This window comes from Pelobates fuscus, chromosome 4, assembly GCF_036172605.1.
Source record: "Pelobates fuscus isolate aPelFus1 chromosome 4, aPelFus1.pri, whole genome shotgun sequence".
Taxonomy (NCBI): domain Eukaryota; kingdom Metazoa; phylum Chordata; class Amphibia; order Anura; family Pelobatidae; genus Pelobates; species Pelobates fuscus.
The window spans coordinates 102,964,791-102,990,403 of NC_086320.1; the positions used below are offsets into that span (position 1 = coordinate 102,964,791).

At 40.8% G+C, this 25,613-nt stretch overlaps 1 protein-coding gene across 1 annotated transcript in view; it reads left to right on the forward strand.

The window, feature by feature from the left end:
* Positions 1–25,613, forward strand: part of GAREM1 (GRB2 associated regulator of MAPK1 subtype 1) — a 170,036-nt gene that overhangs the window by 89,965 nt on the left and 54,458 nt on the right. The window lies entirely within an intron of this gene.

Here is a 25,613-nt window from a genome sequence, read left to right on the forward strand (position 1 = left end):
GAGTGTCATCAGCGTACAGGTGGTAGTTGAATCCAAAAGAGGCAATAAGTTTTCCAAGAGAGGCAGTATAAAGAGAAAATAGAAGGGGACCAAGGACAGAGCCTTGGGGAACTCCAACCGAGACAGGGCGAGGGGAGGAGGTATCCTTGGAAAAGGAGACACTAAATGAGCGTTGGGAGAGATAGGAGGAAAACCAAGAGAGGACAGAGTCACAGAGACCGAGTGATTGAAGAGTTTGAAGGAGGAGAGAATGATCAACTGTGTCAAAGGCAGCAGAGAGGTCAAGGAGAATTAATATGGAGTAGTGACCTTTGGATTTAGCGGAGATTAGGTCATTAGTCACTTTGATAAGAGCGGTCTCAGTAGAGTGGAGAGGGCGGAAGCCAGACTGAAGAGGGTCAAGGAGAGAGTTGGAATTAAGGAAGTGAGACACACGGGTAAAGACAAGTCTTTCCAAAAGCTTTGATGAGTAAGGGAGCAGGGATATGGGACGATAGTTAGAGGGGGAGGACGGGTCAAGAGATGGTTTTTTCAGGATAGGTATTACAGTGGCATGTTTAAGGTCAGCAGGAACAGTGCCAGAAGAGAGAGAGCAGTTAAAGATGTGTGTTAGGATAGGCACAAGACAAGGGGAGAGAGAGGTCTGATGAGGTGAGATGGGACAGGATCAAGTGGGCAAGTGGTGGGGCGAGAGGAATGGAGAAGTGCAGCCACCTCTTGTTCAGTAGCTGGGGAGAAAGTCTGAAGGGTAGGGAAAGCATGATTTATGTGTGGTTGAGAAAGAGAACGGCAAGGAGGGGAGAATTGTTTCCTTAGCTGTTCAATCTTGTCAGTAAAGTAATATGCAAAGCTATCAGCTGTAAGGTTAGTTTGGGGGGTGGTCACTGCAGGGCGGAGAAGGGAATTAAAAGTGTCAAAGAGACGTCTGGGATTGCGGGAGCATGAACTAATGAGAGAGGAAAAGTAGGACTGTTTGGCGAGGGCAAGGGCTGCGCTGTACGAAAGCAACATGAATCTATAATGAAGATAGTCTGCCTGGGTGCGGGACTTCCTCCAGGAGCGTTCAGCACAGCGGGAGCAACTCTGCAGATAGCGTGTTGATTTATTATGCCAAGGTTGGGGTCGTGTTCTCCTCGTGGTGCATGTTTGGAGTGGGGCTGCAGTGTTCAAGGCAGATGTGAGGGTAGTGTTATATGTGGAGATGGCCAGTGAGGGACAGGAGAGGGAAGGGATGGATAGCAGTTGTGAATCAATGTCAGCTGACAGCTGCTGGAGGTCAATAGAGTTAAGGTTCCTCCTGAGCTGAGGGGGGTTAGGCTGAGGTTGTTGGGTGAGGGGGTAATTGAGAGCAAACGATAAGAGGTGGTGATCAGAGAGAGGAATGTAATGGCAGATAAGAACCATTCGGCCCATCTAGTCTGCCTAGTTTTCTAAATACTTTAATTAGTCCCTGGCCTTATCTTATAGTTAGGATAGCCTTATGCCTATCCCACGCATACCTAAACTCCTTCACTGTGTTAACCTCTACCACTTCAGCTGGAAGGCTATTCCATGCATCCACTACCCTCTCAGTAAAGTAATACTTCCTGATATTATTTTTAAACCTTTGCCCCTCTAATTTAAGATTATGCCCTCTTGTTGTGGTAGTTTTTCTTCTTTTAAATATAGTCTCCTCCTTTACTGTGTTGATTCCCTTTATGTATTTAAATGTTTCTATCATATCCCCCTTGTCTCGTCTTTCCTCCAAGCTATACATGTTAAGATCCTTTAACCTTTCCTGGTAAGTTTTATCCTGCAATCCATGAACCCTTTTAGAAGCCCTTCTCTGAACTCTCTCTAAAGTATCAATATCCTTCTGAAGATACGGTCTCCAGTACTGCATACAATACTCCAAGTGAGGTCTCACCAGTGTTCTGTACAATGGCATGAGCACTTCCCTCTTTCTACTGCTAATACCTCTCCCTATAAAACCAAGCATTCTGCTAGCATTTCCTGCTGCTCTAGACATTCTTACATTGTGCACAGACTCAGGGATCCTGCAGAGAATGCTTCAGTAATGCTCTCTCTGTATCCTGTAGGCTGAGGGCCAGCTAAACAGACCCCTACAGTGGATGGGCTCTTCCTTTTTTTGTTTGGGCCGGCCTGCCCATTATGGCATCTCTACTGATGCAACTTGCGTCATCCCCTCAGGCCTGCCATCCCACCCGATCTCATAACCTCCCAATGTTGGGAAGTATGAATATTTATATATAGACACACACACAAAACATGATTCATTGTCTTTAAATGTCCACTTTTGTCCAAGTTTTTGTCAGTCAATTGCTGTTTTTTCACTTGCCTAAGGAGACTAGTGAGCATGTGCATACGATATGAATTTACACGCAATTTGCTTAGTTTTGTAGGTTATGGAGAAGCCTGCTTAGCCACCTGAAGGATTGAACTAGCTCTCGTTTTAAGTGAATGGAAGTTGTTGTTTTTTTAAGTGAATGGAAGTTGATCCTTAAGGATGTCTCAGCAAGGGGAACCCCAGTGATATCACTTTATGCAGGCATCGCCCAGGCAGTGGTGTATCCTGGTTTTGTGCTGCCCTAGGCAGGACAAAACTCAGGCACCCCCCTTCCCCCCGCGCCACCCCCACCCAACCTTTCCACCCGCCCCGCATTCTAAATACACACACACACATTCACTGACAGATACGCATACACTAGCTAACAGAAACACACACTCGCTAACAGAAACACACACACACTAACAGACACACTCACACTCAGTAACAGACAAACACACTCACTAACAGACACACACTAACAGACACACACTCACTCACTAGCAGACACAAACTAGCAGACACACACACTCACTAACATACACACACACTCACAGGCAAACACACACTAACAGACACACACTCACTCACTAGCAGACACAAACTAGCAGACACACACACTCACAGGCAAACACACACACTAACACACTAACAGACACACACAGTCAGACAGACAAACACACACTAACAGACACACACACACTAACAGACACAGACAGAAACACTAACAGACACACACATTAACAGACACACACACAGACACACACTCACCCACCCACATTAACAAATTTTTTTAAATTTATTTTGAACACATTTTTTTTAAATTTCTTTTGAACACTTTTTTTTAATTTCTTTTGAACACATTTTTTTTTTAATTTCTTTTGAACACATTTTTTTTAATTTCTTTTTAACACATTTTTTTAAAATTTATTTTTAACACATTTTTTTTTTTTTATGTAACCCCCCCCCCCCCCAGCCTCCTTACCTTTGGGAATGCTGGGGGGGGATGTCTCTTCCTCCCTGGTGGTCCAGTGGCTGCTGGGCGATCGGGCGGCGCTGCCTGGCGGGCGGGCGGCCGGCGAGGGAGCACTTCCCCTGAGCTGTCTGCTCAGCTCCCTCGCCAGCCTCAGAGTGAGGCTGGGAGCCGGAATATGACGTCATATTCCGGCTCCGGCTCCCAGCCTCACTCTGCGGCCGGCGAGGGAGCTGAGCAGACAGCTCAGGGGAAGTGCTCCCTCGCCGGCCGCCCACCAGCGCCGCCCGACCGCCCAGGAGCCCACCGGCATGTCAGTTAGCCGCAAGGCTAACAAGACATTTGCCTTGGGCATTTGGGGGCGGCTTTTTTTGCCGCCCCCTGGAAAATGCCGCCCAAGGCAAATGCCTTGTTAGCCTCGCGGCTAATACGCCCCTGCACCCAGGTGTTGATGGTCAACAACTCCCAGCAGTTCAGCAACATCTGGGGGTCTAGGGTTTCAGATGCCTGTCCCTTAATGCACTCTTGTTTGCTTAGGCGATTTATATGTGAAGACTGTGTCCTCTTTTGAGTTCGGTAGGAAATGGCACTTGTATAAATTAAAGGTGTGGCAGGATACCCTCTCGAGGATGGGTTACTACCGCCTGTGGTCGGCCATTCCTTGTTGTGCCCAGTCCTAGAGTGATGATAGCTGCTAGCCAGTGATTATAGTCGCTTGCAGAAGGGCAATCGTGGTATCACCAAAACACTAGTCGATACTTCGTGAAGGATGATACACAGTATTTATGCACAGACCCCCACAGGGGGTCTCCATTTACAGCAATACAAAAAATAAGCCCACCCCCGCGTCGCTGTGTCTGGGAGATAATGGTATCTCCTGGACACAGGAAGCTGAACACACAAGAAAAACAAAAATACTCACCATACAGTGATGCACCCCCACATGCAATACATCCTCAAATAGCTCCTGGTCCCAGCTATGATTCCTGCAAATTGCGGAGCTATCGGATGTACAGAGCCCGAGAAATCGTCGTACAAAGTGTGGGCTTGAGGCTCTGTACATACCCAAAAATAACTCCATAGAATCACTTGTTTTCGGCCGGTGGATTCATATTTCACGCCTAGACTACGTGGCGGCCAATCAGGAGAAAGGGCGCAAACCAATTTGCACCAATCGGCACTCGGGAAGGAGAGGTGTTTTGCCAGTCAATCGGGAGGAAGGGCGCAAAATCAACTTGCACCAATTGGTGCTCAGGGAGGGGAGGAGTTACAAGTTAAGCCCTTTAACTTTCTCCGACCAATCGGGAGAAAAGGTGGGAACCAGTTTGAATGGCAGCTCCTTCTCCTATTGGTCGGCATGGGTTTCCAGGCCACCACAGTGGTACCCAGTGGCTTTGAAGGCGAGTCTCCGGTGGATATCTCCACGTGGGTAGCACCGGAAAGCGCACTTTGGCGGTCAGCCCGCCACGAAAGGAACATAATAGTGTCACGAACACAAACGCGTTCCTGACACTTTAGTGCAGCAATCACTTTTTAGGTCCCTGTCCCCCATTTCCATGGAGAGTAAAGTTTTATTTTACTCACTTTTTTCCCACACTGTGCCTGTCTTGCCGAGGTTGGCCCCGCGTCCATGGCTGTGATTATCAGTCTTGATGTGAGCCAATCCAATCCTTGTAGAGATGCTTTGAATCAGTGTATCTCTGAGAAACGTTCAGCATCTCCATGCAGTGCAGCACACTGTGCAGCACTGACACAGGAGGCACCATTTTAGTGACTTCCACTTGAGGTGTAACTCTTCCTTTTCTCTGAAAGGCAGTGTTTACAGTGCTAAGGCTGCATGGATTTGCTATATACACCAGTACATTAAGCTGAAATGGTTCTGGTAACTATAGTGTCCCAATTGTCCTGTTAACTAGATTGGGAAGTCTGTGATTGGATAGCCACAGGAAGGAGGAATTTCTCGGCTCCTTGAGTTCCTTCTGCCTTGTGTTGTGTTAAACTATATGAATGCCTGTCTTGGAGCTACAAGTGGTCTGGTCAAACCGCAAACAAAAAGGTCTATACAGACAGGTCACGTTGGAGTTAATTGGTTGCCAAAACCCTATTTTTTTTTAATAAATATGATAGAAGCATTTTAAATACTTATTTACAGACTATATTCTTTTTATTCAATTTTGTAGTTATATATGTATGTTATTTATTGAATAAGCATACCTACCTCTATATACCTCTGTAAGAGACAGCAGTCTTCCACTTGCCGTGCATTCCAAGATGTTGAGGTGTGACGGTTTTCTGTTGCTGTAAAAAGTTTGTTGTGATCTGGAAAACTAAATGATCCTTTTACATGATCCAGCCGATCTGTCCCCAAAATTAATATTCCCTATCCTCCCACTGAATTTAACAGCTGAACACCTGGGATTGAATAACATAGGCTGAAAATGATCTCTTCAAGCAATTGTTTTGTTCTTTTTCTCCATAACCTATTGGCAGGTCTCAAAGGTGAGTGGGTGTATAAGTGTAGGCGTTTACAAACACTTCTGCCAGAGATCAGTTGTCAAGAGGGAATTAGAACCACCGGGTAATGTTTCTATAAAAAAAAGTGTTGCTCATGTATAAGACACCAGAAAGCTAGCTTTCCACCGTACTGTTTATCTTTGACATATTTAATGAGCTACCAGAGCGTCAAGGAAAAGGTTCTCTAAAGTTATGATTTCATTCTGGTGTTGGCTTTTATTGCTGCATGTTTCCTCTGTGGATATAGATCTGTTATACATATTTCTAACCACTTTAAACCTCTTGCTAAAAGTCCGCGTGGGATTAGGAATGTATTTGTGTGTGTGTGTGTGTGTGTGTGTGTGTGTCTGTCTGTCTGTCTGTCTGTCTGGGGACACCTAGACTAAAGTATACCCTTTGTACTATAGAGTTAGAGTGACTGCTTAATTTTTAACCTTTAAAGCATTAGCTCTACCAAAAAGGTCATTGCTAAAGGATGTTTTCATTGCTACTTTTAGCCATTTCTTAAAGGAGAAAAAAAACCAAAAAACTACTTTTAACATCTCAGCAGGCTTACCAACATCTTCTCAAATGGCTAGTAATGGCTAATCTTGGCTCCTACATTTCCTGGAATTCTCACATAAAACAAAGTTTTTGCTTTAGAAACATTACCTTAGCAATAAACAGGGGCGTAACTAGGAATCACAGTGCCCCAGTGCAAGAATCAGAGAAAGGCCTTCTTACACTCTCACCAATTCACACTGACATACACTCACTGACATGACACGCAGTCATTAGCACACACTTACCCTGAAAGATGCATGCTCTCAGTGATATACACGCAGTCATTGCCACACAACTTTTTAACCAACACACATATTCTCACTGACATACACACACTCAATGACACACACGTATGACACGTATACAGACACACTCACTGATTTGACACTCACTGACAAACACACTCACACATATACACAGTCTCTCACAAATTCATTTTATTTGTGTATTTTTTTTTTTTTTTGAGTAGCATCCAACCTGGTGTGAGTCCTCTCCCTGGGGTCTAGAGGGGCTGCTCAGATCTTTATGCTCTTCCTCACTGGCCCCATGTGCGCCATTTTGTGATGCTGGAGTGACATCATATCTCAGCTCCTGCAATCAATGCACTAAGTTCAGAGCGTGTCAGGTACCAGTGCAAAGAGCAGGTATTTCAGTGCTTCCTCGCCACTGCCTCTGTACCCACTGTGACTGGCAGAATTCAGAGGGTCTGGTCATACGCACAACCACAGTGACCCCTGTAGTTCTGCCATTCATAGGGCAGTGGCGTACACACAATCCATGGAGCCCCAGTGCGTAACTGATCCATTGGCCCCCTCTCCCTCTCCACCCCTCCCTCTCTCCACCCCCCCTTTCCTCACCCCCCAACCGACACACATACACACATACACACATACATACATAGAGATACACACATACATACACACACACATACAGACACACACATACATACACACAGACACACACATACACACAAACAAGACACACATACAGACAGACACACACTCACACAGAAACATACATACAGACCGACACATACACACAAGGCACTCATACATACAAAGACACATACATACAGACACAGACACACAGAGAGAGAGAGACACACACACACACAAGACATACATACAAAGACACATATATACATACATACAAAGAGACACACACAGACACATACATACAAACAGACAGGCACACGTACATACAGACACACATATGCACATATACAAACACACACACACACATTTACAAAATGTTTCAGTCACCCTCCTGTTTCCTACATATTAGGTGCAGGAGGGTGACTTTCCCTGGGATACAGTGGTGGCTCAGGTTGATGAGAGTAAGAGTTCCCACTCTGACTCCCTCCTCTGCTTCCTCCCGCGCGGGCTCTGTCTGATTGCTGGGAGGAGTGACTGGGGCAGTCACTTCCTCCGGCGTGTGATGTCATCACAGGGGGCCTGGTCGCGCTGACCGGGCCCCCTGAAAATACATAACCATCGGGTGGCCTTTACAGCATGGGCCACCAGATGGACCCCTTGGATGGCGGCTCCGTCGGTGTGCCGAGTGGGCCAGGGCTGCAAAACATGGCGACCCCTGCTACCCCTATATGTACGACACTGGGTCAGGGGTCAACGGGGCACCCGGGCCCCCCATCAATGAAAGACCGGTAGTTCCACCACTGGCTATAACTAGGCAACAGTGTCCAATGTCAATCAACAGTTGCTAGGGCCAGTAAGGTTTTGTCATTCATTCTCCATATGAAAATGGAATGTTGCCTCTTTATAAATCCACCTTAAATATCCCGTGTAATGTTGGACACTTGTTCTAAAAAATATATTATGGCACAAGTGAAAAGTACAGAGACGGGCTACAAAATTAGTAAGGGGAATAGAAGATTTTGGTTGTGAAGAAAGGCTAACAAATGTAAATCTGTTTACTTTAGAAAAACTGCCCCTCAGAGGGGAAATGATAACATTGTACAAATTTATTCAGGTACAATACAAACCATTGTCTGGAAACCTGTTTATAAATAGCATAATTCATAGGACATAAGGTCATCCATTTAGACTGGAAGAAAGGTAATTTAGTAAAAGGCAAAGGAAATGTTTTGATAAGAACAATAAAGATGTGGAATTCTCTGCCTGAAGAGCTGGTTTTATCAGAGTCTATACAGATTTTTTAAACCGCAACTGGATGATTTGTTGTAAAAACACAATATTCCGGGGATATTTTTAATATGTGGGGTAACCGCTTCTTTTCCCAAGGAGAGATCAGACTGCCATTCTGGGTCTGAGGAGAATTTTTTTTCCTAGTTTGTTGCAAAAATGGAAAACAGTTCAAACTGTGTTTTTGCCTTCATTTGGATCAACAGCAAAAAAGGCTGAACTTGATAGATACAAGTCTTTTTTTTATTTTTTTATTGCTACATAACTATATATCGCTCCCAGTCATGCCATAACTTTACATGTTATCACATTTTATGTTACATTAAGAGGCATCTCAGGCAGTGCATCAGTGATTTGAAACACATAAGCATTTGCCATTCAGTTTGTCCCACTGTTTGCACTTTTTACGCTAGTAGTTTGATTGAAAATTTTTTTTTCTTTTTTCCTCATTAAGATTGTGGCAGGTTTAGCTTTTTCTAGATTTTCTCTCCTGTTTCCAAAAAAAAAAAAAAAAAAAAAAAAAAAGAAAGTATTTGTTTAAAATACATGTAGAATTTTCGTATTAAACGTCAAAGTGCAATGCAAGTCAAACCTCCAACACTCACGGTGTAAACATTTGTATTCTACATCAAAGTTTGGTAATTGGGTGCTTTTTAAAAGCATTGAATATGTTTGAGAAACTGTTAAATAATGGTGATAAAGTATGTGAGCTTGTCATGCAGAGAGACGGATGAGTCCACCCGGTGTAGCCTGCTGACTCCCTTATAACAGTAAAAGTAAGACATAAAGGCTACAACTTCATGTATGTATTTTGTCACCATTAGCCTGTGCGGACCCATGTTAACTTGAAAAACAAAACCTATTTTTCATTTGAGGATTGTATCCCGCCTAGATTTCGGTTATTTGTTACCATGGCTTAACCAAAAAGATGTGTTTGCCACATGCTATGGTATAATAGCCTTGAGCTGAGCAAGGGCTCTGTGACCCTCCAGAGAGCTCTTCAGTAGCACTGACTGCATGGTCCTGCCGGTGGGGGGCCAGCCAGACAGGCCTGCCCCTTTCCAGATGGGCCTGCCCATTATGAATGATACAGGATGTGTCGCTGGAGATATCCCCCCTCCAGCATGCCAGTGTTGAGAGGTATGTATTAACCTAATGACAAACATGTTCTTTAAAAACTTTAAGCACTAAATAAAAGTTAGCTTAATGGTTCAGTTTTAGTGTACTGTTCATGAAGTCTCACTGCTCAATTATCTGCTTTTTATTAGTTAAATCTGGTTTCTGTTGATGCAGCCCTAGCCAGGCCTCCCCTGGCTTTGACTCACTTAGGCTATTAATAGAGCAAGAGATAAGAAATACTCAATGAACACACTGTGCAAAAATGAAGTAAAAAATTAAATCTATTTTTACAGGAAGTGTATAGGGAGCTCTGTTGCTCACAACCAGGGGAGGTGTGGCTAAGACTGCATACACAAAGTGCTATAACTCCTAAATGGCAGAGAGAGAATTGAGCAGCTAGACTGCAGGGATATGACATATACACCAAAACCGCTTTATTAAGCCAAAGTTTTTTTGTTATTTATAGTATCCTATTAAAACAAATATGGTGAATTAAAATCACACTTTCAAAACTGGACTACTTTTTGGTAGGTACAGGAACCATAAATATTAATAGCAACACTCTTAATCAAAGTGAGTTGTGGTATTTTTTCAACTCATTGGAACGGAAGTGTAGTTATTTGGTGGTGAAGTCTTGTATGTAGACAAGGTTCTGTCTGCTAAAGTGATGGTAGCAGAAAACAATCTGTATATCTTAAGAAATCTTCAACAGTTGTTTTAATCCATTCATCAAAAAAGAAAAAGGTATCATGTTTGACAGTGGTTGTTTTGTGTTGATCTACGGCTCTGGATTCACTGGTCCATAGACTGTTACTGGACATATTTCTCTATGAATTCTCTAGGACTTTTGTCAGCTCAGATACCACTCTACAGCATTCTTATGAAATCCACCATTGTTATACTAATCTTGCACGGATTAGTAGAAAAGAAACTCCACTATATATTTATATAAACTCTAGTTATTGAATGCTGTGTGTGATAACATTTGTGTATTGTATGTATCTTTTGTTCTGTTTGTGTGATATTGACCATGTTACCGTAACTAAATGGTCTGACCTCTCACCATAGGATGGCAACATAACATTCCTGGCACCATAACTACTACAGATGGCTACAGTTGTTATGGTGCTTGCATTGTTCCTTTAATTTATACCAACAATTGGGGGGGGGGGGAGGGAGAGAGGGGGAGGGAGATTTCTCTCAATGCTATAAGCCATGCTAATCCTTCTGATATGGTAAAAGACCCACATTTCAGAGAGAATTTAACAGAACTGTAAATGCCAAAAATTTGTTTTGTAGAAGTTGAGTTGACCATTGAATTGTGATATAGCCAGACAACTACCTGTTTCTCACGGTTTAGTGAAGAAACCCCTAAAATACATGGTCACGCAAATTAAAGAAAATGTTTTTTGTTTTCATTGTTTATAGTTTGTTGTTTAGTACGATAATGCTATAAATCTGCATTGAAGAAGATCTTTCCTTCAAAAGTGGCGTTTCCACTTGGTTGATCGGTCATCTGTTTTATGAATGGTGAGCTGTGCTGAATTTTCATATAATAAGCCAACATTTCTGGAATGCAGGCTGGTTTTCTCTTCCAGCGACAATTAATGAGGAATGGGAAACTTCCTGAATTCAGTTCTCTTTAATTCTGGCACCTGTGGACTTGGGACATTTGACAAAAATGCACTCCGTTGGATTTAATACAATACACAACAACTGTTCTTATCTCACTTTATTTTACTGCTGAGTACTAAATTGTATGCCTACTAAATAAGTTAACGATCAGGATTCCATCCAGGACGCAGCACTTTAATCTGTAAATATACAAGAGTATGATCTATAACTCCAGGAGAATAACTACATAAACATTTTGATAATTCACCTTTAGCTTAGAATTTACATTTTTTTTTACATAGTAAAGCATTATGCTGTCTCTGCATCTAATCTCTTGATGCAGCTCATTGTGTATCTCCCATAAAATGACAGTAATTTTCTTATAATCATTCCGAGACACGTTAAAGATATCATTATATTGTGTATTAGACTGTAAGTCTGCGCACTGTCTTCTTTAACTTGCGTATTATGCTCTCTGTCAAAGTGAGTAGTAGGTCTAAGCTATTTAAATAAATTATCATTATTATAGAGCTTACATGTTCCGCTGCAATTTAAATTTTGCAATGGTTATATTAAACAGCAATGGGGATATTAAATAGCAAGTAAACAATTTAATTTGAACAGAAATGAAGTGAAGACGGCCCTGCTCAACAGAGCTTACTATCGTGGTTTCTTAAAGCGGCACTGACAGTTTTGAGTTTTTCATAACGCTAGAATCTTTATGAAAATCTCTTAGAGACTACTTTGGAATATTACTGAAATGTCAATGATCACAGAATATGTGTAGAATAGGTTGTCTTGTGAAGGATGCAAAATGATGGTGGCAATTGGACGAGCTTCACCTGCCACATTCTGCCATCAGCCATTGCTTGCAGGATCTTCCGTAGACTCTTTTTTTGCACTGTTGCATGGTGTGTATCCTGAGCATACATATATAAGACTTGGATTAAGAGAAAAAAGATGGCAGTTCTGAGGGTCAAGAAGTTCATGTAAGTATCTACCTTCCTCCCCCTCTTTCTGGGTGCCTCCTTGAAAGTAGACTAGTCGCCTTGCAAAAAAAATGCATAGACCCAAGAAAGTGACAGTGCTATTTGCAAAGCTTTTGTAGTGGGAAGTCCTACTCCCAAGACATCTCAGACATGTTTTCGCTCATTTGTACCACTTTAGGGTAAACCTAAACCAGGAGCATAAAAGACTACAGAAGCAGTATAGTTAAAATACCAGACAAGTTCATTATGTATTATATTTTGGATAGAGCCCACCTGTTTTGGCCTTTCATAGTCCCAGTCAAAGAGCTACAGATGATACTCCTATGCCAAAGCTTTCCAATGTTTCCTAGAATTTAGTGCTAAAAGTGAGGAGTGATAACAATGTTTTATTAGCAACATATATAGCTAAGCTATCTCTGGGTAGCAAATATAGACTGGATACTGTCCTACAAAGCACTATGTGGACTGAATGATAAACATTAAATTCTGTGGTTTCAATACTGCTCTACAAGGCACACTATGGGCTTACAAGTGAACATTGCATGCTAAGAACTCAATATTGCACAGTAGTGGCCTCATGTTAGTACTCCATGTAGGAAGATTCTTGAGACTCATAGCAGATGCCATATTGGTACTCCAAGCATCATAACCACTACAGCCTGCTGTAGTGGTTTTTCTTATAGGAGTACCATGGCGCCATTCCCTGGTAATTCCTGCTGCTCATTCATTGGCTGAGAGAGTCATCTCAGCTTGCTGAAGTCTAATGGATTAATAGGAGGTCACCATTTTCCCAATTCATAAAAGAGGCTATTTCAAGAGAATTTAGTACATTATGAATCGATTTAAGAACGCCACCGCAAACATAGTTACATAGTTACATAGTTACATAGTTAGATAGCTGAAAAGAGACTTGCGTCCATCAAGTTCAGCCTTCCTCACACCTGTTTTTTGCTGTTGATCCAAAAGAAAAGAAAAAAAAAAAAAAAAAAAAAAAAAAAAAGAAAAAAACCCAGTTTGAAGCACAATTTTGCAACAAGCTAGGACAAAAAATTCCTTCTTGACCCCAGAATGGCAGTCAGATTTATCCTTGAATCAAGCAGTTATTACCCTACATTGAAAGATTATATCCTTGAATATTCTGTCTTTGCAAGTATGCATCTAGTAGCTGTTTGAACATCTGTATGGACTCTGATAAAACCACTTCTTCAGGCAGAGAATTCCACATCCTGATTGTTCTTACAGTAAAAAAACCTTTCCTTTGCCTTAGACGAAATCTTCTTTCTTCCAGTCTAAACGCATGGCCTCGTGTCCTATGTAAAGTCCGGTTTGTGAATAGATTTCCACACAATGGTTTGTATTGGCCCCGAATATATTTGTATAATGTTATCATATCCCCTCTCAGGCGACGTTTTTCTAAACTAAATAGGTTTAAATTTGTTAACCTTTCTTCATAGCTGATATGTTCCATTCCTTTTATTAATTTTGTAGCCCGCCTCTGCACTTTTTCTAGTGCCATGATATCCTTCTTTAGAACAGGTGCCCAAAATTGCACAGCATATTCAATATGTGGTCTTACCAGTGATTTATAGAGAGGCAAAATGATATTCTCGTCCCGAGAATGAATGCCCTTTTTCATGCATGACAATACCTTACTGGCCTTGGCCACTGCTGATTGACATTGCACATTGTTGCATAGTTTGTTGTCTATAACAATTCCCAAGTCCTTTTCGTGTGTTGTTATCCCTAATTCGCTTCCATTAAGGGTATACGTTGCTTGTGTATTCTTTACGCCGAAGTGCATAACTTTGCATTTTTCAACATTAAATTTCATCTGCCATTTGAGTGCCCAGTCCCCCAGTCTATCTAAATCCTTCTGCAGCAAAGTAATATCTTGCTCACATTGTATTATTTTACAAAGTTTTGTGTCATCTGCAAACACTGAAACATGACTTTCAATGCTGTCTTCAAGATCATTTATAAAAATGTTAAATAGAAGGGGTCCCAGAACAGACCCCTGAGGGACACCACTTGCCACCTCTGTCCAGCTTGAAAATTTACCATTAACGACAACTCTTTGTATTCTGTTTTTAAGCCAATGTTCTACCCAAGAACAAGCATTTTCATCGAGACCGATTTCCTTGAGTTTGAACACTAATCTTTTGTGTGGAACTGTATCAAATGCCTTGGCAAAATCCAAATAGATCACATCCACTGCAACACCCTGATCTATACTTCTACTTACTTCTTCGTAGAAAGCAATCAAGTTAGTTTGACATGACCTGTGCTTCATAAAACATCAAGCTGACAACCAGGAGGACTTGTTAATGTGTTCTAATATTTTAATATACAAATATTTTTTACTTGTTTTTTTTTTTTTTTCTTTTCTTAATATGGGTAATGTGCTTATCTGTGTACTGTAAAATATATATATTACAACAATCCCAAAATCTTGCACTTGAAGTCTCCAAATACCTACTGTGGTACTCCAGGGACTTTGTTAATGTCGGCAGTATTTTTTTGCACAAACATTTTGAGTCGCCAAACCAAATTTTTTCCACGTGCTCAAATCTAGCGAAGTGTTCTTTAGCATTACTGCAGATATTTAGTTATTTAGTATTGCACAGTACGTAATAGAATGGATTCTATGTACGCCTGATCACAAGTGATGACATTCATACCCCAGCCAACATGACCGGCCAGGCCATTTCTAAAACATAGGAAATGTCTAGCTAAGCAGTAATTTGCTAGTTTACTTATGTTTTTGAAATCCTGGCCAGCCAGCATTCTGAGCCAAGAATATGTCATCTCCTGATTATAAATCTCCTACGCAAGGAACTTAAAGCAGTACATAGAAGCAAATTATTAAGATACATCTCTGTAATGGAAAGCTGGCAATTCATTTCTTATTAAGAGGGGTAAAATAACGTAAATTAGATCATTGGGTGCAGAGTGGAACATTGCAATACTTTTAATTGGGTACAAAGTGACAGTCATGCTGTGAATCCTACACAAATATAAATGCCGATGTGGCTAATTCATTATTATTTATACCGTTTACCATTTTTAAAATAGCCCTTCAAGACTTTTACAGTAACAATGGCTTTGCCTAACACTGGTCCTGAAGGAATTTGCTTTCTTTACTGAATATGTTCTGAGTATCGGATACCTTTGCTCTTCATTAATTAATTATGAGTTCACATAGCTAGCAAGCTGACAAGACACGACCGATGCATTATATATTCTATAGAAATGTATTTTTGAATTCAGCTTCAGGAAAAAAATACAATGATAATTGCACAGTTTAGTTGAAGGTTATCCAGAATGGATGAGTGTGTGAAGTGGGACAGGGGCCCTAAATCAGTGGAATTGGCCAGTTGGAAGGTATGCTTTCTAGAGCGATAATGCTATAAACAAGGGTGCCCAATAGGTAGTTTCCTAAATGTTGTAGAACTACATCTACCATGAATGGGGATCTCCCCTGCTATAAAGGCACATGCTTACTCTATTATCATGAAGGTGTTAGAGTGCCAAGCATAACTACACCAACTTAGAACTTAGAACATGACATTTTGCTAGTTTAACACCTATGAATCCTGGATTATAACAGCAGTGTCAAACTGATTCTGAGTTAATATTTCCTAGAACAATTAAATAAAATGGTGGACTTAGAGCCAGTTAAGATCACCTGATGCCCTATTCTGGGTGCCAGATTGGGTTCCCTTCCTAGAGCCCTGACTCTGCTTATGTCAGTGTTGTGTGTGTGTGTTGTGTGCAGATGAGGCGGAGTGTGCCTGTGTGTGCTGGATGAGTGCTGTGTATGGTTGTTATGTGTTTTATATATGTGTGTAGGGGAGGATGAGTGTGGCTGAGTCTTGTGTATGCTTTGAGACCCTCCTGCTTTCCTTTTCCTGTTGGCCTTGTGGAAGGTATGGTGGATCCCTGGTGGTCTGATGGGTGTCATTGTGGTCTACACCTTTTTAAGAGCTCCTTGCGGTCCTGGTGCTCACTTAATGATGACTCCGTCTCCATGCACTGAGGGACAGTGGTCTGCACCCGATTAAATGAGGGGGCACAGGGCCAAGCAAGAACAACAGTCTAAGTTCATCTTAGTGACAGATAACCTCACTGGGCTTATTCACTAAACACCAAACTGTAGTAAGTAGAAAATTGAATGGCAAAATAGCCAAGCTGTGACTATAGCTGTTTTTGATGTATATATTTTTTCTCAATCAGCACTTTTTTTCCTAAACTTTACAATTCTGTTTTCAATTTACTACATTTGTTGCTTACTTAAATAATCCTTCATAGAAATAACTACAGGCCTTAGGTGATATAAGGGTTAATTTACTAAACATTTAGGTTTAGTTGATAAATTTTTTATTTTATTTGAGATAACATTATCTACCATCCCTGCCTATGTTTATGCAATTCGTCTGTCAAATCACCTCCAATTACTTTTTAATGAATATGTTACACAGGCCGTATTGAATGACGAGTACACATCAAATAAATATGCATTGAAACGTGAATGTGATTATTATGTTCAAATCTTTATTGTTTTAGAATAAAACACCCCGAGTGCTCTATCTGGTATTTATTTATTGGCATAGCATATCGAAGCATTTGATTGGACCGATCCTTAGGCTCAGAGCACATGCATATTCTCTGAGCCATGGAAGGGAGGGAGTTTGGGGTGGACTTAGGTAAGAATTCTAGAAAACAAAAACATTTTTTAATTATTGATATTTCAGAATGAATTGAAGGAGGGAGGGGACGTACAAGCATCCCCTTTCAGGTGTGCTCACAGCGCTGCCTGTAATGGTAGAAGCTGACTATGTCTGTCGCCAACACGAAGAACTTGCCGACAACAGATGTCATTTTTGCACAGAATTTACAGCCTACTAAGTCACGTGTGTAACTAGCAAGTAGCAAGGGAACAAGTAAAATGTCTCTGTATGTGAGGTGTTTCAAACCGATTGCTTACTCCATGACAACTTCTTAAAGCAGAACTGTTAATTTGCCACTAAGCTGGAGTTTTTCTTTAATTAAAGTTCTATGCAGTCCACAGTTTGTAAGGTTTATTAGTTCAAATTAATGCATCGCAACTCTCAACGAGCATCCATTTATATGAGGATCCATGCTGATTATTCTAGCACAAAGGTTTGTATTATATTTAAAGGGACACTATAGTCACCTAAACAACTTTAGCTTAATGAAGCAGTTCTGGAGTATAGATCGTGCCTCTCAGGTTTTACTGCTCAATTCAATGCCATTGAGTTAAATCACTTTGTTTCTGTTTATGCAGCCCTTGCCACATCTTCCCTGGCTCTGATTGACACGGCCTGCATGAAAAAACTGGTTTCACCTTCAATCAGATGTAATTTACCTTAAAGGGACACTCCAGGAACCCAGACCACTTCTGCCCATTGGAGTGGTCTGGGTGCCAACTCCCACTACCCTTAACCCTGCAAGTGTATTTTTTTTTTCATAAACTGCAATATTTACCTTGCAGGGTTAACTCCTCCTCTAGACAGCCACTAGAGGGCACTTCCGGGTTCATAGCACATATTCAGTGTGCTATAGCGTCGCTGGACGTCCTCACGCTATGTGAGAACCTCCAGCGTCGCTGAAATCCCCATAGGAAAACATTTTTCCGGCCGGCCGTGCATGCGCAATAGGTGATGGGTGACGTCGGCGGGGGAGGAGCGTGGGCGGACCCTGAACCGGCGCTGGATACAAGTAAGTCCTTCTTAAAAGTAAGTACTTTTTAACCCCTTCAGCAACTTGGGATGGGGGGTGAGAGGGAGAGGGGACCTGCAGTGCACTGTTTTCCTGGCACTGGAGAGTCCCTTTAAACAAATGTATCTCTTGCTCTGTAAATTGAACTTTAATCACATGCAGGAGACTCTTGCAGGGTCTAGCAAGCTATTTAATATAGCAGGGATACGAAAATCTAAAATAAATAGAACTTGCAATAAAGGAAGGATAAACATTAGGTGACTCTACAGGAATTGTTTAGGACGGCTGTGCAAGTCACATGCAGGAAGGTGTCACTAGGGTTAATTATCAAAGTGATTTAACTCCTAAATGACAGATAATTGAGCACTGAGACTGCAAGGGGCATGATCTATATACCAAAACTGTTTCATTAAGCTAAAGTTGTTTCGGTGACTATAATGTCCCTTTAATTGAAACAACCATTATTGAGCAGAACAATAATAAAAATTATCTGAAGCACCGAGGGCACAGTATTGTGCCAATTCTACACCATGTCATCATATTCCAGTAAATACATATAGCAGAACCATTGCTCTAGTTATAAATACACACATAGATACCACTTGTAAATTGAATTTTGTATTGCCTGATGTTCCCACTGGACTACTCCAGCCTCGAGCTCTGCACCTGGGGCCATTCAGGACACTCATTAGTTGTTTTCTCCTGCTATATTCAGCTCTTTTTTTCTTTGTAGAAGCATTGTATGCACATGTTTACCTACTTGAATCTAGGTATATATTCTGATGGTTAGGTTGCCCTAGTTTAAAGGCAGACTCCAAGCAGCTGAGCAAAAGACCTGCATTTTATAAATCATCATGCCAAAAAATGGTAGAATGTTCATTCATTTGATTAGAAATGTATAAACCCCTTCCCTTCATAACACATGACTGTTAGCTCTTACCTTCTTGTCTTGTGTTAAACCGAAGGGAGAGGCCATGATGGAATGTGGTCCATTGTACTGCCGCTAAAATAAACCCAACCATTAATGTTCCTAATACAGCATCCATTCATGGTCAGTAATTCCATCATAACTAATAAATAGGAGACCACAAATTTACATTAAGATCTTCCTGGTTCAAGTGGGCTTAAGAACCCGCACATTAAAATTCAATGAAAAAATGGAGAAGAGTGTCATTTAGAAATAAACTTAAAAAAATATATATATATATTATTGTTATGTCTATACAGTATTTAAATGGGGGTAAATCCACCGTAGTGTGTGTTTCTTTTAAAGGGTCACTCACATAGGTTATGGTACAGGAAATCCGTGGTCTCTGTCTCCATGCTCAAATAGTTTTTTTGCAAAAATGTACTCAAGTCAAAAGCTCATCTCCCAAGTAGTTCTTTCTGGCTGTATATGTATGGCATATGACCCCAGGACAAACACATGGCATAAAAGTCTCCCAACTCCTCTGCCCTCTATATAGAGGGCAGTGAAGAAGCGCTGTGAACAAAGTGCATGATCAGTCATATATATTACTATAAATAAAAAGCATGAATTGAACTATTTATAAATAATGGCCTCTATCTACTTGAACTGCACTTGCATCCATTTTTTTCTATATTAAACAATTGCCAGTACGGAGCTATATACTTTAAGCAGTGGATTATGGTCATCGCTCTTGCCTAGAGAGAAGCGGGAGTTTTTAGGCATGTCTGAAACTAACTTACTGATTTGGACAGATCTCCTTGCACAAAACACAAAAATGTCAAAGTAAAAAATATCTTTTTAATTTTTGTGTTTCTTTTTTAAAAATGGGAATTAATTTCCAGACTGGAGTATTCCTTCAATATATTTCTAAAATCTGAGTGTTGCACAAAGAATATGTTAAAAGACACTAAACAATACATGGCGTAGCTGCTGGTAAAATAAAATATTAAGCCACAGTAACCCATCCGACCAGACCCAACTTGTCACTCTAAAATGGTTGCTAAAGCAAATAAGGTGTCTTATAGTCACAATTCTGTTAGAGGCATTTTTGTCTGTGTGTATTGACTTTATATGTTGAGTACAGATTAACCATTTGATTCGTTGAAGGAAATAAACGTAATTATTAGAAATTCTGCAGTTATACCATTTTTCTATTTGTTTTCACTTGGCTACCATGATTCCGAAGGATCCTGTCCAGGGATTTGTCCCACATGAAATTTCCTGTTGTGGGCATTAAATGCTGAGCAGCGTAACAGAGATCTGGCACCCTGTTGGTTCTACTGCCTGCATACGGCTCAATGTTTTTCCTTCATTCCCAGCCGGATCTAAACAGCAGTTAGCGTAGCAAAATATTGGCAGTGGCACTGGGCTGCTTTGCGCCTACAAGTGAAATACTTCCCCCACGGGAATTCTGCTGAATTTGTTTTACTTCCAAATTCTGCACACAGTGCTACACTAATTACTGGACCACATTCCGGATGTAGTGGATCTCTGGTTTGGAATCTAGAACATGTTTCTTAACTTCTTCCATGCCAGAGTGCTGGTAGCTAAGTTGTAAAAATGTGTATTATCTTTGCATAGTGTCGACAAGGAGAATGATGTGCAAATGAATTATTATATAATGCTTTCTAATTACAAATGTGTCTAATTTCTTTCTGTATTCAGAAATAATGTCCTCATAATTGGGAGAAATAGGAGAAATCTGTTCAGTTGCCATCTTGATGAGGTAACATTGTCACAAACAAGGGGTGCAAATGCAAGGTTACATCGAGCATGTTTTCTGGATTTTGTTATGTGACATGTTCATTAGTACTTAGTGTGAAAATTTCTGGCTCTTTACTAACATTGTTTAACGGAGAACAAGAGCAGAGTGGCTGGATGGTAGTGGGTACCAGTACTAAGGCAAAGAGAGTTTTTCAAACATTTCCAGTATTTGAGAAGAGAGCTTGAGGCGTCATTCTGGCCTGTGCTAGAGAGTGGCGGTCATAATAGCGCATTTTGGTATTTTAGGGTAATAAAGTATTAGTAGAATGAAAAAAAAGGGTTTGGGATTTTTTGTATGTTTGTTTGTTTGTTTATTTATTTACCGTATATACTCGAGTATAAGCCGACCCGAATATAAGCCGAGGCCCCTAATTTTACCCCAAAAAACTGAGAAAACTTATTGACTCTGGTATTAAATTAGGGTGGGAAATGCAGCAGCTACTGGTAAATTTCTAAATAAAATTAGATCCTAAAAAAATTATATTAATTGAATATTTATTTACAGTGTGTGTGTATATGAGTGCAGTGTGTGTATGAGTGCAGTGTGTGTGTATGAATGCAGTGTGTGTTTGTGTGTGTGTTGCAGAGCCTTGGTGGGGGGTGGGCATTTTTATTATTATTTTAATTAAAAAAAATTGTTTTTGTTTTACTAATTTTTTTTTATTATTATTAATTTTTATTTTATAATTTTTTTCAATAGTATTTTATTATTATTATTTATATTTTTATTTTAATTTTTCGTCCCCCCTCCCTGCTTGATACATGGCAGGGAGGAGGGGGGCTCTCACTCCCTGGTAGTCCAGTGGCATTGGCAGTTCAGTGGAGGGGGGCTGGCAGGAAGCACTTACCTCTCCTGCAGCTCCTGTCAGCTCTCTCCTCCTCCGCGCCGGTCCGGTCAGCACCTCTGTCAGCTCCCAGGGTAAGTCTCGCGGCCGCACTATGACCCCGCGGCTCTCGCCATAATACAGACATTGACTCGAGTGTATAAGACGAGTTGGGGTTTTTCAGCACAAAAAATGTGCTGAAAAACTCGTCTTATACTCGAGTATATACGGTATATATTTTTTCCCATCATTTGCTTTGAGTGCAAACCGATATAACGCACAAGTAAAAAATGCCTGACACATGTAGAAGTACTGATCTCTCAGAAGTACAGCAGAGCTAAATGTGCTTCAGGAAGTGTATATTGAGGCTAGATATAATGGTGAAATGGATCTGTAGAACTGCAATGAGACAAGTCTCTATTTTAGACGGGGCTCACAGCAGTGGGAACTCCGTTCCCTTAACCCCTTAAGGACCAAACTTTTGGAATAAAAGGGAATCATGCCATGTCACACATGTCATGTGTCCTTAAGGGGTTAAAGGGACACTATAGTCACCAGAACAACTACAGCTTAATGTAGTTGTTCTTGTGAGTATAATAGCTCCATTCAGGCATTTTCATTAAAAAAAAGGCAGTGTTTACATTGCTCCTAGGGACCGCTCCAAGTGGGCACTCCTCCGATGGCCACTGGGGGGGGGGGGGGGGGGGGGGGCTTCCTGGCTCAGGGCTGCACAGTGAGCAGCCCTGTCGTTCAGCGTCCCCATCTTTATGAGGAGGTCCTGATTGGCCAAACCGGCATTTATCCCCGCCCCTGAGCCAATTTTAGCCAGTGCAATGCTTTCCTTATCGGAAATGGTGGGTTTAGCACTATATAGGGTCAGGAATACATGTTTAGGTTCCTGACCCTATAGTGATCCTTTAATATATATATTAGAGAGAGAGAGAGAGACTAAATAGAGTTCCCATGCATTTTACTGTGACAGGAAGTGTACTGCTTGCAGTAGAACAGAATTAATACAGAGTACAGACCATTTTACCATTTCATAGAAACAATAATTTAATTTTCTTCCTATTGTTTTTAAATCAGGAGTGCTTTTCCTTGTAAACCCTTTTGCAAACTTATTTATTTTTTTTAGGCCTTGACCCGTGCTTTCAAAGTATCCGTTGTTATCCCTGGGCAACAGAAGGGTTGTGAATCAGATATTGATTCCTTCTTTATCTCCCTATTTATCAGTAGGCTATAAAACCAATTTTTTTTTTCGGATTCACAGACTTTGCCAACAGTATGGCTTATCAAGATTTGTTCATTAGAAATATATTGATTTAGCAATATATGCCGGTAATACCTAAATATTGTGGGAGATAGATCACACAGAATAATGCATATTACAAATGACTACAGTAAAAAGCACCTTATATTCGAGAGAGAGCAAATAAGTTACTGCTTTTAAAGACAGAACGAAAATAAATGAAATTATAGTTGTAGTATGAACTGGCTAATAGTTTTTTGTTTTTTTTAAATCTATTTGAAGGGAACCTATAGTTGTGAAAATAGCAAGTGAAAGCGAGTGAAATAAACACTTTCCACCACCCCTCCAGAGGAAGACTGACCTGTAGCAGTTCCTTGATGGGGACAAATATGTAGCGATATGGGAGGCAGTCCTCTATTTGTGAAATTGTCATGTGAAAACGTTTGTAAGACAGTGTTAAAATGGTTTACAACCCCAGGGAAGCTGTTCTACATGGGGAGAGCCGCCACTAATTTGTGTTGGAGAGGATGTGGTGCCAAAGGCACATACATTAATTTGTGGCCTGGTATTGGGAGGTGGTCATGGATACTTTGGTGTCCTATACATAGACACATTAACCTGTAAATATGGTCATTCTTACAAGCAAGGGCCACAGAGGGCGCCTCTATACATGTAAAATTTAGCTGTGAGGAGAGCCCAGGTCCAGGTTGGGAAATAATGCCCCTGAGAAAAGGGGCTGTCTTATCTAAAATAAAGAATAAAGTCTTATGGACAAATTAAGAGCACAAGTTCGAAACACAATGAAAGTCTTCAGCAAGATGTGGCAACCATGGGAGGAGTATCTAGGGTAGTTGTCCGTCTGAAAAACTCGCTTCAGATGGTGTTGGATCCCACGGAAAGGGACTTTTTCACTACCCTCCCCCCTTCTCGCTCTTTACTCCTTTTTACCCCTCTCTTTTTACACTCTCTCATTCCTGGCTTCTTTGCATTTGTATTCTTTCCTTTTTTTCATCCTTAATTTTTCAAAAATATTGAAAAATAAAAAGCTTAAAATAGTGTGTTGGAGGCATGTAAGTCCGATGATGACATTAATGCACTTTTATCAGACATCATTATCACTGTATTCTGTATATACTATGTACTATACTATGACGTTCTGTATGTGCCTTCCTATGCTCTTAAATAAAGAATTTTGAAAAAGCCTCCTGTCCGGCATCAGCACTGTCCAGTGATGTCACCATCCAAGCTGACATCACCAACGGCCTCATCCAATGCATTGCTTCTTACATAAGCAATATATTGGCACTAGGCATACACAGCCAAATGCCGTGCTCCCCCAATCAAATGCAAGATCAAGTTTCACTTGGTGCTGTAGGAGTAAATGCCTCCAGTGGCTGTCAGGAAAGCAGCCTCTAGAGATGTAGTTAACCCCCCAATATACATTGCATTCTCTAAAAAAAAAAACAGCATTGTTTTAAATTGCAGGTTTAAAATAACAGGATCACTGCACCTAGGTCACCACATTGAGATGAAATGGTCTGGGTGACTCTAAAGCCTGCTAAATTACCATTAATGGCAGTTACTTTGGTATCAAATACTTTCTGGGGCAATGTAAGTCACAGTTAAAATGTTGCTAAACGTGATCTTTTCTATAAAATCAGATTATATGTCTGCATTCCTGTACGCTTAAGGTATTTTTTTTCAAATATCTTTTATCTTTGATAAATGTGTGTTTGCATCTCACTACCCTATAGGCATATTTTGGATACAAAATTCACTGCAGGGTGTCAGTTGTTGATAGTTACTTTGTTAATAGTGCAATTTCCAAATTTCCATAAACAAGTAAGGAAATGTAGTCATAGTACCAGCTCAATCATGTTTCATGAGCACTAAGAGTGTGGGTGTATTAATGGAACAGCTGGCGTGTAAGTTGTGCAAACAAAGTTTGAAGTCTGTCAGTACATGCCTTCATATTGTTAAAGTTGCATTGTGTGCTTGCTGATTGTTCTACAATTTGCGTTTAGTCGATGCAGTTCTCTGTAGCTGTTACATGATTTTTTTTTTTTCCATACTCAATACAAGTTGAAACAAAACTGGTAACCTTACCTGTGCTAATGTAGCAGCATTTGTAAAAGTAACCTTTTTAAAAAAAATAGTCTTTCCATTTGTATTTAACTATTAGACCCATTATATATTTTCCATTTCTGTTTACTGTATTTCTGAATATCCTATTTCTATTGAGATATATTCAAAAAGTAATTTTAACACCTACTGTGCAATCCTTAAAGGGACACTCCAAGCACCAGAACCACTACAGCACCCTGTAGTGGTTATGGTACCAGCACTGCACAGGGTCGCCCCAGTGTAAGTGCTCAAACTGTATGCTATTTGGATTCTTATCTGGGGTCCACCAGGCTCTGGTCAATTCCTCAGTGAGATCCATTAGCTTTGAGCTTCCCCCCCAGCATTGCTTTGCTTATGCTCTCAGCCAATGAGCTGGCCCTGCACGGGAGTGTTTAGCTCACAAAAGCTAACGTTAGCTCCATTCAGGAGCTGCCAACTCTCCATAATGGCAGTGACCATGCCTGGCAAATCGCCAGTAAGTTGTCAGACTATTCGACTACTTTGAGGGAGTAACAGGGCACTGCTTGCACCAAAGCCACTATGGTGTGCTGTAGTGGTGATGGTGCTTGTAGTATTCCTTTTATTTCATAAAAAGTTGCAATGATTAAATCATCCTACTTTGGAGGGATTGTTTTGTTGTAATATCATGCCATTCTTGGCTTGTACATTGTTGCAGTGATTCAATGTTAGATTAATGAATGTT